Raw genomic sequence first — 12,373 nt, 5'->3', positions numbered from 1 at the left:
CAATAGCAAGGTATTGCTACACCATCTTTGATAGTCTGGACAAAGATGTTGAATTTCCCCAGGAGGACCTGATCGGTTGTTCTCAGCAGTTGTAGAACTTGTTAAAATACCAATTAGCGGTTTTTAAAGCCAGCTCTATAAACTGCGGCGTCTGGTACTGTGTATTTTAGGTCTTGAAATATGGTGTTATTTAAGAGAATATGGGAAATTTATATCTGCACCACATTTGCCCATCATGCAAGACCACCCACCATAGTAGAACAGAGTCAGATCTCAAAAACCGTCTCAAAATATCACAATTTTATTCTTAGTTAACACTATTTATATTCTATAGTAATGAATGAAAGCTCAATTGAAAAATTAGCCATTTTAAGAGAAATGTCTAGAAATCAAAATCAGCTGAATTTATAATTCATAGCAATATTAATATAATGAGGTAGATGACACAAACTCGACTGTTTCCTGTGAGCTAAGAAGGTATCACAACAGTTGCATGTGTGATGATTAAATTTTAGTACTAACTTTTAACATAATTTTTCCACTCAGTTTAGTTTTTCATTCTTTGTTTACCGTAGCCGAATTAAAACCACCAAATGTGTGAGAACATAAAGATGATATGAGAAAGAGGTATTGGAAAAATCTAAACTATTACTAATCATTGTTAGTCTGAAAATCATCAAGTGAAGTGGGATGAAGCCAACAACATTACTGTGAAGAGAATTTTCTCGAACAAATTGAGGCTTTATATATTACTAGTAGATAATTAATAAGTCAACTTTCTGTTGAAGTTAAACCACTTGGCTACCAATATCAAAAAATAATTAAAATCTACACAAATTAGTAATAATAAAAGAAACCTCAGCCAATCACATTTGAACACTGAAAACGTGAAATCAAGAACAAAAACGTAATCCAAATGCGTGCCTTCACAACCAGAACCAACCCATTTTTTTTCAAATATGTCATATGTACAGAACGTGCAATTAGGGTTCCGATAGATATTGTTTCTCTCTGTCTCTCATTTTCTCTGTCTCAGATACATGCTTGAATTTATATTTACGTTGTAAGGTCTTTAAGTTTGGTTTAGTTTAGATTAAGGTTGTGACATATTTTGAGCAAGGGTTGCTGTGAGAGGATTTAATAATAGGTTAGATTGGCAGTACAAATACCCTCAAATGAACCAACACATTTATTTGTGACAACATTTCATTAAATTGATTAATTGATTGCGTCAACCGATATATTAAGCACAAATTTTAATGTCTTAATACTTTGAAGACATATTTAATATTAAATTATTCATTACAATTTATTCTAAATTATTTCATTATAACATTTACTAGTAATTTTGTAGTGTTGCAATAATTATGAGTTCATGGAATAACGTGAGAAACTTTCTTTTAAATAGCTAAACGTTTACATGAATTTACATTTTCGAAATTGTGAACAACTAAATGGATATGGAATTGAAAATGATTAATGAACCCTAAAATATACTAAGTTCTTAAAATTACTTACATTTTATTCCACTTCACACTTATTACACCTAGAGATATTTTTCCGCACACGAACACAAACACTCCCGAACTTCACTTTTCGAATTCCCCGCCTCGACTTTCACCTCTCCTCCTTGTTCTTCAGTTTTGATGTTCTTCTCCCGCCAGCTCATTGACCACGCCTCTGCCAAATCTCTCCATCATAATTGGTGAGTAACAATTTTCCATATCAGCATGGCTGTCCCTTACATTGTCGCACGGTTTTTACAAATAAGCATTTCCTGTTTGTTCACCATCGGCGTCTGGGCGGATGTGCGTATCTACTTACATCCGGAGGATGTTTGTCTCGAATTGCAATACGAGACTTCCTTTCCAGCAACTATCTGTACATCTATTCTATGAATTTTATTTTACTAATAATACATATGTCTTACAACGTACAACTTGTTTTGTTGTCAAATTTTTATTTTTGATGTGCTGATTCTCAAAATGTGGTGATCTGTTGTAATATATAACGATGATACTTAATGATCATTTCAAATATCCTAATCCAATGTTCATTTTATTGGTCAATTTTCCAAATGTTATTAAAAAAATGAAAACGTATTCAGAGAGACAGTATATTATAATGACAATGAAAAGCTCTCAACCTGAAAAACTCCCATCACTGAATAATTCCATTTATGTAAATTTATTTGGACACAGACTACGATAAAAAGTTCAAAATTTACTTGTCTAGTCTCCATAAATTGAATTTGTACACACAAAGGCCAAACAAGTGCACACAGAGTGTATAGCTTGTATGTTCAGTAAATTTGTATTATCCGGAGGCCACTATTTTGTAACAACTTTTGTTAACAAAGACTAGTGCAAAAACTAAATTATTAGAAAGAATATACGAACAGACTTTATGTGGCTTACTGTGAAACAACCCGGTCATTATGAAGATCGGTTCTTGTTTTCTGCCTAGCGTAAGGGCCACCGAAGATGGCTAGGTGTATTTCCGATTGGTTCTTTTCTGACTTCAGATCACGTACCGGAAAACTTGGACGATCTGGGACGTGATCTGAAGTAAAGAAAATACCGATCAGAAATACCCCTGGATCATCAGTGCAGGCTTCGGTAGCGACTACCCCGCACTTCTATCAAAAAACATCCCTCGAGATAGTACCTACATTCAAGTTCAGAATCTGTTGTGTCATGGAGACAGCAAATATAAAATTAGTATCTAAACTATTCTCCCGTGACGAATTTAAAACCACTAATGCACTTGAAATACTATTTAAACACTATTTTCTAAGGAATGAACACTCTCATGCTTCAACAAGCATTTTTTCATAGACTACAGTCCGAAAAAACAACAAGACTTATATAACGTAAACCCGTATAAACGATTAATTTAAATATTGCATGAACTTAGTAAGGACTTCCTCGTTATAAAGAAAGTATATGCTTTTTAATAGTAATAAGCTTCTCAGCAAGGACTGGATTTCCCGGTAGGCAAGCTCCCAAGGCACACGGCCGAGAGAAAAAATAAATTATATTTAGAAATAAAAATATGTATATTTTTTTTCTTTGGGACAAGGCAAACTCAACTGTGGCACGGCGATATGTTAAACCGAAAGCATATTACAAAAGCTGGGAGTAGATACTTTTTAGCCGTAGTAGTCTTTTCCGTGTATTTTTATGTGTATTTTTATTGGAACAACAAGGCAAGCTTGGCATAACTGGTAGCGCAACTGAATTTTAATGGCCGGAAGAAGACACTTATGACCTAATTAGGCTTATAGTACTACGTATGTATATAAAATTTCCTTCATCAGAACAAGATAAACCCTACCCATTATAGCACTTGAAATATTTTAGACTAGAACTACGTGATAAGTATTGGAAGAAATCGCTCTTCAATAGAATTAGGTTTCCGACATTTATGTATTATCTGGACAATAAGGCAATATAAGACGTGTTGTCGAAAATATAATTAATTCGGACAAGAAATACTCACACACGTGCAAAATGTGATGAAAGAGTTAGTAGCTTCAACTCTGATCCTCTTAACCATGAACATATTGAAATTTAAGTATGCCTGATGTGCATCTGAAAATTTTCATAGGGTTCCATTATAATGAAATATATTACATTATAAGTGTTTTTACTAAATAGGACTTCGATTTTAAAATTTGCGAGCGAAAACACAGGTAACAGCTAGTATATTATTACACATACACAATACACATGGATTTAAATTCATTCAATATAACGAAAGTTGATATCGTTTCATAGTTCCATAAGAAACTAATGTTTCCGGGCGGTTTCTGCGTTACGAATACCACTTTCCTCCCTAGGTCTTCTGAAAATTGAAAGTAAGTAATAAATCGCGACCTGCATGCTTCCTCCCCACTCATACCCATTCACTCAACTTCATAGGTTTTGAAGTTGAGTGAATTGAAATCCCAAAGATAAAATTAATCTAGCCATTGTTGTGTGACTGCAGCAGCGGATTCAGAGACCCTGGAAAAATGCTTTGCCCACACTGTTTGAAATATTAATACAATCTTCTGATAAGGGTATAGTTTTTATTTATAATCTTAGCATGAAATGAAAATAACCTTTATTGAAGTTTAAGTTTTAACAACCATAATATCTAAACTTGTATATGACTATCACTAAAGAAAATTTATAACATAAATCAGTCAGTGAAATTAGTGTGTGATAGGTCCTTATCATATAATGCGATTTCATAATTTATTTGTTTATTCGGTATTGTTTGAACATCAAACATGAAGATTCAAGATAATAAGCTATTTGACTAAAGTAGTCTTACTATTAATACTTCATACACCCAGAGCCAATCTGCATTGTATTAGCATACTGCCCAATTTTTCTCGAAGCGATAGATAGATTTCTCCTAAGATATAGATTTATCGTTACCCGCGCTATTTTTGGTGGATGTCGAAATGGAAGGGAATAAAAAGGGTAAAAAGTGTTTTCCTCCAATAAAAGTTTTCTTTGCTTGGCGTATTTAAAACCAACAGTCAGGCATATAAATAAATTTTACTTAATTCAGCGTCAGCTAATCTTATAAAATCATAACAAATCAAACTTTTGTACATCAAAATTTAAATAAATTAAACATATTAAACACTTTCCAAGAAAGCTACGAAGTGTTTGTATACATATAACCTACATTTTATAAACAAATATAGCGGTGGATTTCGTTTTGTAATTAATGATGTGTGTATATGTATATGATTTTTAATTACAGAAATAATACTATTATTAAGTTTGAAAGTAATAAGAACAGTGTTGTTATTAGTTCTTGGGTCGGCTACAAATTTAGACTAGAGCAATGAACCAACAAACAAAAGAACTAATGTGTTGACTGATTGCAGTTTTGTTTATTCTATCATTATGGCTGTCCTTTTAAAATATTCATAGGTAAAAATGTATTATTGATTCTTTTTAGTAGAATGCATGGGTAAACTGTAGCTTTATATAGGAACAAGTTGTGCCTGTAAATACAAAGGCAATAAACGTATGTACTGTCATGATCATATGTAATGTGCATCAGTTCTCACAAACTATCTTTGAAAACAGCACAAGCTTTAGATGCACAAAACTTTTCGTCTAATGCCAGCATTACATTTAATTTGGAAATCTTTTAGGAAATACCTTAGTGTATGATTCTATGATATTATTAGACAGAATGAATCTATCTTGTAAGAACCACCACGTATTACAGGAATCGGTCCATTCACCCGTCGTTAACTCCTCCACCCTCCTGGTGGTGGTAGCCCAGTCTGGGGCGCTAACCAGCATGATGTCCGGGATCCACAGTGTTAATGCATGAAGTGGCGTCGCAGACGTTGGAGCGCCATTATGACACTGAAAAAGATCTTTTGCTGGGACAGCAAGTTTCTTCGGCGCCGAACTCACAGTTGGACATCTGGGGCTCTTCACCACCGAATTTGGTGTTTCAAAAGCACGCTGGCACATCTTGGCAATGTCAGACATGTTCATCTTTGTTACTCTTTGATGTTACTTTCTTGAGATGTAGTAGTCGAATGAAATGGGATGATGAGATGACCCTAAATCTTAATACAAACACCTTGGGACTTAAAACTACCAAAGATCAATAGATGTAGGATAGGTAAACACTACGTGATGCCAAGAAAATCGCGCGCCTACGAGAAGATGGCGATGGCCGAACATGAGTGGCGAACTTCAGACCAGCCTTTTCTCGCGCTCAGATCTTCACTTCATTGATCCATTATTTCCAGACTAAAGTCTGAAAATCAACAATATTCCATAATTCAAAACCTTATAAACGATTATGTTGAAAAGTTGGATGAACTTAATATGAATTTCCCCCGTGGACTATAATAGGCATATTTTTCATATTTTTACGTATACATAGTGTTCAAAAAAAGGGTGCCACAAACTTCTGTGACTGATATCACTCCTCATTCCAAACCAAAAATATCCTATAAACATAATTCATGAGTGTACTTTAGCTGTTACCGCCATTTGGTAATTTTTTAATAAATAAAATGATATTCCTGGAATTAGTAAATCTACATATTCCAAATATTGCACATAGGTATAATAGATAAGAGGAAACTTAAAAACAATATTGGGTTGATTTAATTTAAAAGAATGGCACCTGTTGAAAATGTTTAAAGACAAAAATCAAACAAAAAACAGCATAGTTATAAAAAATGTACAAGTTACAAACTATTCTGTAATTTTTATAACAGTACTTTTCTCAACAAAATTCGTCAACGCATAAGCGAGCACACTTTAAAGATACGCTTTCACAAACCGGAAGCCACAAACATGTCACATTTGAGAGGTATCAGCTGATTGTTGCTGATAACTTTTATATATTTTATAACTATTGTTTATTGTTATTTTACTTTAAAAAATTTCAACAGACATCATTTTGTTAATATTAAAGCAATTCACACCAGTATTGTTTTAGTTTTCTCTTAATTACTAATACCTATATGCAAATTTGGAATATGTAAATTTTCTAACCCTAGTGATATATTTTTAATAAAAATTACAAAATGGCGGCTAGCGGCTAAAATACACATTTCTCGAAATTTGTTTGGATTGATAAGCACTATCAGCCACAGAAGTTTGTGATACCCTTTTGTGAAACTCTTTATATGAATATGTTTTTCACCTGGACAACAAAGCAAACTCAGATATGGCACTGTAAATACCTTAGATAACAAGTAGATCACAAGAGCCGGAACTTGTAGCTTTTTGCCCAAAGTAGATTTTTAAGAGCTACATACGTATATAGTATTTTGTTCGAGGAAATAGGGCAAATTGAACTGTGGCACCGTAAGTTACGTTGTACGGTCAGAAGTAGGCACCTTTTAAACGTAGTAGGCTTCTCAGACCTACGAATTAATATATTAATTTGTCTTTTGCTTTATTTATTTATTAACTCGTTCTTAGCCCTTGCTTAACTAGCTATTGTTATAAATAAATACACGTTTGATTTACAATTATTATTGAGTTTACTTGTCACATGTGATACAGGGTTTCGTGAATTATACTGCCATGGGCACATAAAAAATTATATCCAACATATAAAATGTTTTGGTGCATGTTAGGTTTGAATTTATACAAAAATAGTTTGAATTTTGAAAGATTTAGAATCTTAAATTGGGTAGATCTTACTTTAGTTCAAATCCAGTTTTATTTTGTATGTTCCATTGACACTTATTCATCTTCCAATCATCCTTGTCGGTTTAGCGTAGATTAATACTGGTAGTAGTAATCCTTGCAGATCTGAGAGTTCAGGTTGCCATCCAATATTCAAGTGTTCATCATCTAGTAAATGTCTTTTCTGTTCTTGGATTCAAAAATCGAGATTTACCAATTTAATACAAATAATAAAAAGTATTACTGTATTTAATAACTCAAATGTTGATTAAATTAACTTTGATGAAAAAAGGTTCTTCCCTTTCTTATATTAAGCCATCTTTCAAGACAATAAAATTCCATTATTGTAAAGTCACCAGCTGATCTAAATTCACTTTATAACTCCAGGTGTTGTAAACTTACTTTGCATAACAATCTCCTTGATATTAAGATTTCATGTATTTTGTGGTATTTGGTCAAAAGAAATTTCTTTATTTTATCTCATGATTCAATTTTACAATAGTTTATTTATTTATCTTATATGTATGGTAATTTGTTTTATGTTCTCTAAAATAGGTTGCTAGTTTATCTTAATTATCTCTATTGATTTATAATGTTTATTGTAAGTTATCAAAATTGTATGGGTGTATGTTCTTCTTCTTGTATGGATTCCTGTATGTGTGTACACATGTGGTATAAACTCCTATAGTTATTTATTAATCTTTTATTAACAAACATAAAATAATATAAACTATTAACTTTTCAAAACAAAACTGTAATAATGACAAGGATTGAAGTCAACGCTTTTTGATCGAAGTAGGTTTCCAAGACGTACGTATTTGTACTTTTGATCGGTGCAACTAAGTAGAATCTACTATAGCGTTGGAAATATAACCAAATCGAACCAGAAGTGTTCCTAAACATGCGAAATGTGATATATGAGTCAGGTTAAACTCTGATACTTTTAAGCATGAACACTGAAATAATACGTTTCTGATGTATGCCTAGTACGTTTCAAACATTTCATGGGACTTCATCATACTTCATTACAAGTGCTTTAACTAAGTATTATAAAGAGTTCGATTTTTATAATTGCATGTGAAACTGTTAATGATGAACATAACAGCGGGTTAATGACGAAAACAATGTAGGTACTAAGGTAAATTACCTCGAGGTTAAATTTATGAATACATTAGTTTAAAATTTTATTTTAATAACATACCTATGGGCCAAAAAGTATTACTACATTACTTATTACCAAGGTACTAATATTATTCAAGCGAATGAAATAAAGTTGTTTAATTCAATCTTTACAACCAACAAAACCATATAGTCTACTCGATTCCATATAGAATACAAGGTGTTTTTATACAAGCCGTAGGGTATGCATAGCAATAAAACAAATTGATATTCTTAATTATTTTAACTGAAATCGTATATTTTGTCTCTTAAAAATGTTTTTTATAATATTATTAATTCCCAACAATGCATCTCATTAGAACATCATAGGATTGTTTTTGTAACATTTTTGTTTGAAAACACTTATTGTTAGCATTGAAATTTTATTTAGATTTTTTTGTAGATGAAATTATATAATTAGTGAAAGTATGTGTTTGGTTTAATTAATAGAAAAACATTATTTACATGAATCAAACCCTACAGTTTAACTATGTATATGTTTAACAGTAAGATCACGCCATTTGGCATAGAAACAAGTATTACGCATTCATCAAAATAGGTTAACAATCAAGCCTATAGTGACTGTAACATTATTAGTTAAGTAAAAACCGTTGATAAAGTGTATAGGCTATTCATGTTTCATACTCACAATAGTTTTATTTAAAATTTTTGCAAGTTTTGTGAAATTGAAATAAAGAGAATTTTTATAGGACATAGATCCCAATCTAAATAGCTTAGTTGATTTTCCATAATCTCTAGAAATTGTTGATCTTTATATCATTTAGCTTACTGCAGTGTAAATATGAACAGATATGTTACTTTTGTTGGAAATAATAATAACGATATCTTCAAAGCCAGCGATAGGTGGCCCTCAATAGAACTATAGCGTACCATTATATCCAGAAACGGTATTTATTTACAATACCGTGACCATGAAAAATGGAGTTTTTTTCATGGGTTGGGCATTTATAGCCAAGTATTATTATCACAGGTGCATATAAACTGGGGGGAAAGTATATCATTGTATTATATTGATGCCTTTCGGCCATTATTGCATTAAGAATGGAAAATAACCGACAAAATTTTGTCGAACAACACTTGGAGGGTTAAGGATCAGGGGCATCACGTGATCTGGGATTCGACTTTTGCAAGCTCGAGTTAATTTTTTTTTCTAAAAGAGCAAGCAGTGCGCAGTGGGCAGGCATCGTTGACAGGATTAACGTCATCATTTCAGTAAAATTGCCAGAGGTACTGTCAAAAACAGAGTTTTCAGAGGATTTCAAAAAATCGTAACTCCCTTGATTTTCGTTGCCGACGAATTTTTTCTTCACTATTGTTTTCAGGAAAAATTGTAGTTTTCAGGAAAAAAAAAATTAACATACCTTTCCATGGTCACGATTTTGTAAATTGATACCCCAGAAACTCCCGACTCGCGACTTAAACCTCTCCCATTCAACCTAAAATATTTACCAAACTATGGTGGCTAAATTTTTCAAAATATATATTCAGTCTTTAGCCTACTAACTTTTTCATGTCACCTGTGAGAACGTATATAAAAGTTATTTCATTTGACTTTGAAATGTAAAGTAACTATTATTTAGCTTCTGAATGGTACCATTAGTGCCCTTGACTTATCAGCGTTACCGTGAAAAGTTTCAAAACTTTAGCTTTATTCTCAGTTGCTATATCATGAATTATTTGAAACGGGAACATTGACATTTTGCACTATTCTGAGAATACTTTTTGCGTTTATTGCATACGATACGACAAGATGGCGGACATGGTTTTATCTAGTCTATGGACTTAGTTCTCAAAATATCCATAACAACATATATTTATTCGGACCTCTTTACCTTCAAGGCACACTCGATGAACAAGAGATGTCTTACATGCCACTACTTCACAGTCGATCTCCGCCGCGGTTACAAAGTAACTCAAACTGACAAACGCTTACATATGCTTCGGGAAGTTATTAGTCTTTACAACAAAATACGAAGATATATAATCTCTATGGACCATAACAACATTGGCTCTATGAACAGCTAATGTACATGGTTTTAAGTGGTTTGTATACATGCCACTATACAAGGAACCACCAGAGAGTGCAGTTGGCGGCGACCAATAGAATGGACTGGCCTGCGCGACGTTGCCGCACAACTGCCGCTGCCGCCCGGCACGGCTGGCGCATTGTAGCTGATAAACCGCTGCGCTATCACAACTAACACTGATACTGAACATTTAAAACTTATCAATATAATTGAAAAACAATATTTAAAATGCGTTGACAGTTTGCTATATTATATTTAAATTACTTGTATAGTTTATTAATGTTATTACAAACTAACTATCGATTAAAACAAACAAATCGTCCGTCAGTTAGTCAGAGTAAAGTACTTGCTTATTTCCATACGATACAACAATCTTTTCAGTGATTTTAAACGATTACTAAACGCACAACAAAATTAATATACATGTTGCTTATATTGGACACTGCATGACGTGTTGCTTGATTAAAAATAATTAAAAAATATTAACAATATAATCAACTTTAAAATTATCGAACAATTATATTTTTAAATTATGAAATAATCAAATTTTCCACAAAATAACTTTTAGAGCCTACTATTTTTAAAATGAAATACGTTAAAAAGCATGATTGACTTAATAATATTCTTACCTTTGCACTTGTATATTATTTATTCGCTCTCAGGCGGCAATATCGTAGCCAAAACCTTGGAGTCTTCTTAATTTTCACTTTCTGGCCTCACTGCTACTCGTGTCAGAATTGTCTGCTAAGTTTATAATTATTTGCTCTACAACACTTGTGCGGATACATTCCTTTTCAAAAATCAGCTTGCTGCAAGGCTTCTGCGTGCTGAACTCTTGATTGCCAGTCTTCTTTAGTCACTTTGTCCAGAGCATCATGAACAAGTTTCTCAACGTCGGTTATTTTAAATGTCTTATTATTACGTGCTACCTCTCCCTTCATTTGAGCCCATACCATTTCAATGGGATTGTACTGGCAGTGATAAGGAGGGAGCCTGACAACTGTATGTCCCATTTCATTGGCTAATACGTCGAGTTCATAAGTTTTTTGTTGGGTTTTATATGGGTGAACCCCCATTTTAAGATTGGTTTCGTTTCTTTCATAGAGTATTGTATGTTTTTCGGAGACAGCCAATTTTTAATCCTTCCTTTCTCCACGATGAATTTGGAATTTTTCTCGGCGAGTACTGAATGGTATGGAGCATTGTCCATAACGATGATCGACAGTGGCGTAGCGAAGGGGGGGTCCAGGGGGTCCGGACCCCCCCCCCGAAATTTTAAGGACATATTAAAAAATAAAGCATGGAGCAGGAGAAAAAAAGGACAGTTATCATTACTCTTGTCTACAAACATTAAGTTGATTCATTTCACTGATTGAAGTGACCGTTGTTAAAAATATAATTGTCCTTTCGTTTAAATCATAAGTATCAAACGATACTTTTTGGGCTCGGTCTTTCGGATAGTGTAGTGTAATCACGGTATTTCTTTAGGGCGCGACCACGTGACGTCGCAAAGTAACCTGAACCGTAACACGGCGAACAGTTTAAATTAGCGACCACTTCGTTCAGATTCGTCGTGGGGACGTAAAGTGACTACATAGAATTAAGTTAAGACGTTGATTTTAGGTGTCATTAAACTGTAAACGTGTATATAATTATCGAAAAAATCACTTTCGGTCGGAAAATACACTTGAAAAACTCTACTGATTAGAACTTCAAACTAATTTGGACTTCAATGATTGAGGTAAAACGTGGGGTTTTCGATTGAGTTAGGCGACGATTTTTGTTATCATTAAACTGTACACCGTACTATATAATTATCGAGAAAAAAAAATCACGTCCGGTCGGTAAATACCGAAGAAAAGCTCTATACAGATTCAAGTTTTGCCGATTTTGGATTTCATTGGTTGAGTGATTGAGGTAAAAGTTGTACTTAGGATTATGTTAGGACGGTGATTTTAGGTATGAATTCAACGCCGACTAATACATATATAA

Source organism: Homalodisca vitripennis, chromosome 4 (assembly GCF_021130785.1).
Source record: "Homalodisca vitripennis isolate AUS2020 chromosome 4, UT_GWSS_2.1, whole genome shotgun sequence".
In the NCBI taxonomy this organism is placed as follows: domain Eukaryota; kingdom Metazoa; phylum Arthropoda; class Insecta; order Hemiptera; family Cicadellidae; genus Homalodisca; species Homalodisca vitripennis.
This window is presented reverse-complemented; position numbering follows the sequence as displayed.